Genomic DNA, 3431 nt, shown 5'->3' with positions numbered 1-3431 from the left:
AGCCTTACGCACTGAATTGATTGTGGATGCAAGTCCAGTGGGACTGGGAGCTATCCTAGTGCAAAAAAAAGCTATACTAGTGTATAAAGCTAACAACTCTGATCCATTCATTATTTCTTATGCCAGTAATAGCTTAACTAGCACAGAAAAAAATATTCTCAGTTGTCTAGGGATGTGAGCATTTTCATCTGTTTCTCTATGGAGCTCCTTTCACCATTGTAACAGACCACCAGGCTTTACTTACCATTTTTGGAAATCCACAAGCCAAAATGCCTGCAAGGATTGAATGGTGGAGTCTGCGACTCCAGGGCTATAATTACAAAATTGTTCATATACCTGGACAATACAGCAATACAGCTGACTACATTTCAAGACATCCCACAGAAGTGAATCAACCTACTCATTGGTCTACTGAAGACTATATCAACTTTGTCACAACTCATGCAATACCAAAGGCACTTTCAGCTGCTCAGTTTGTAGCAGCGACTGCGAATGATAAGACACTGTGTGCCTTAATCCACATCTTCCAGAATGGAAAATGGCATGAAATTCAAAGAGCAAAATTTCCAGATGCTGAAATAAATCTCAAGGAACTGAAATCATTCTCCAATGTAAGGGCAGAACTGTCAGTCACAGAGGAGCGTGTCATTCTGCGAGGCACCAAGCTGGTTGTTCCTAAGACTACGCCACTTAGTGATACAGATTGCTCATGAAGGCCATCTGGGAATTGTTGGTACAAAAAAACTTCTCCGGGAAAAAGTATGGTTTCCAAGCATGGATCAATTAGTTGAAAACACTATAAAACATTGCTCCACATGTCAGCTAGTTACCCATTCCTCAAAGTCGGAACCCTTACAAATGTCTCTTCTACCTAAAACTGTCTGGGAGGAAATAGCAGTTGATATCTATGGGCCGCTCCCTAATGGTCAATACATTTTGGTGACTATTGATGAATATTCAAGATTTCCTGCAATTGCATTCATCTTGTCAACCTCAGCTTCTAGTATCATACCGGAGTTAGACAACATTTTCTCAACATTTGGCATTCCAAAAGTAGTCAAAACGGATAATGGGCCTCCATTTAAAAGCCATACGTTTGTACAATTTTCGGAATATCTTGGATTCACTCACAGGAAGATAACACCCTGCTGGCCACAAGCAGATGGAATCGTAGAAAGAATTATGCGCATGTTAGGGAAGAGAATTAAAGCAGCTCATTTGGAGCATATACCATTGAAACAGGCACTGTACAGATTCCTGCGCCACTACAGAAATGTACCACATTCAACAACTAATGCTGCTCCTGGCCAACTAATTTTTAACAGAACCCCTCGCATTCGTATCCCTGATGTGGCTACACATACACTACCAGACAAATCTACTGTAAGATCAACAGATTTGCATAACAAGGAGAAAATGAAACAGTATGCAGACAAGAGAAGTCGTGCCCAGCCATCATCTCTACACAGGGGTGATAAAGTTGTTGTACGTCAAAGGCAGCATAATAAGACTACTCCAGTGTATGACCCAGCAGAATACTATATAACTGCCAGGAAAGGAAGCATGGTTAGAGCGGAGCGAGATGGACACTCCATAACAAGAAATGCTTCACACTTCAAAGCTATACCTACAGCAAATGTTGGTGAACCATATCAGACCGGCGAAGCTGTTACTGCACACAGTAATGCTCAAAAGGACATAAATAGTTAATTGGAAAACAATGGTCTCAGCCATACAAGACGCTATCCTGTGAGGGAAAGAAGAGCCCCATCAAGATTAATTGAGGAAGCATAGTCATGATAATTTAAATCCTACTTGGGGATTATTAACCTTCCAATAATCGTAATGTTGTAATGTTCATGTTTCAAAAGAGCTCTCCAACGAGCTCAAAAAACAACAAACGGGGATGACTGCACCTACCCAGAATAGGCCAGGAAAGAACTGTGGGTAAGGGGGAGGTTCTGGGGGTTTAAATCTTTCCTGCCCTATTCGGATAGGCGGAGCCATCTCTCATATCCTACCGGGAGTGACAAGGGAAACACCAATTACATATACTATTGATGGTGTTAATCCATTCAACCCAACATAACAAAATATTTTTTTTTAGAACTCTGCTATTTATAATATTCTCTAACTGAACTGCTTAAATGCATTTATATCAGTGTAAAAATGAAGTCCAAGGTTGGGAGCTCAAGAGTTAAAAGACTGGTAATTTGTGAATACCTAGTCATTTTTTGTTTTTACTAGAAACACTTAAATGGAATTTCATCAAGCTTGTTTTGCATGTGGGTTCAGTAGGATAGTAAGAGATTACAATTGTCGCCGCCATGCAGAGTGTATTTTTGTAGAGTGTAAGAAACATAGAGTCATTCACAGTTAAAGGAAATATCTGGTAATACTTACATACAACACATTTTTGTGACCACAATGGCCACTGTTTCCAGCACACACACATCATTTTCACTGACCAGAACTGGTAACGTTGGGTTATGCAGTTTGTAAGACATAACCGATTTCCTTCAGTATATTTATACAGAGCACATTGTCAACTTCTCTAATTATAAAGAAATAAAAGTATGTTGCTTATGAGTAGGGAAGGTCTGACACCTTCTGGGTTGGGCCAGTGTTGAGTGTCTGGTTGTATTAGAGTCAGTATACATGTGAGTTAATATGTCTGCACAAGGTGGCTGTTATTACAAGTCCTAAAGGACCTTCTATGCACAGTCGGGTCAGTGCTCAGATGGAGGTTTTCACCGATAACAACCCTTTTTCTTCTATGGGGTGAGCCCCAGAGTACTCCACGGCTTCCAGGACTTTGCTGCACCCACCTGGAACACTTCACTAAAACCACTAGCGTGATAAGTAAATAGAGACAACATCGGAGAAATCTGAAGCAAACAACAGGCGCCAGGCCAAACTCAGGTTTAGGATAATAGGGCTTAGAGTACATATAAACTTGGGTTGTTATATAAGCTTTGTATACAGTTAAAGTTATTTAATTTTTTGAGATGGTGAGAAAATGTTATATTTTATCACTGATTTTTTGGATTTTGTGAACACTTTTAAATCATGGCATCATTATTTGCAGGTGTCTTAGCTTTACATGTTCATTATACATGGTTATATTATAAACACATGATTAATTAATACATTTTTAAATGATCCAGTTGGTTTTGAAAATGTCTGGCATGAAACATGTCTGTGCCTATTCCTGTATGTGCAGTAGACCCCCAGGAAATTAAACAAGCAGCATTTATAAGTGAGATTGTTTTAAGTATAAAAAATATAATTATTAAACACGTCGTATAAACATGCATTCTTCTTATGACAATTTGCATTTACATAAACAGATGTGACATAAGACCAACTGTACTTTGACCTCTGCCTGTTATCCAGGGAGAGGGAGTGTACTCTGTTACTGAAATAAGAGG

The sequence above is a fragment of the Spea bombifrons genome, chromosome 7 (assembly GCF_027358695.1).
Source record: "Spea bombifrons isolate aSpeBom1 chromosome 7, aSpeBom1.2.pri, whole genome shotgun sequence".
Lineage (NCBI taxonomy): Eukaryota > Metazoa > Chordata > Amphibia > Anura > Pelobatidae > Spea > Spea bombifrons.
Note: the sequence above shows the minus strand (reverse complement) of the source record.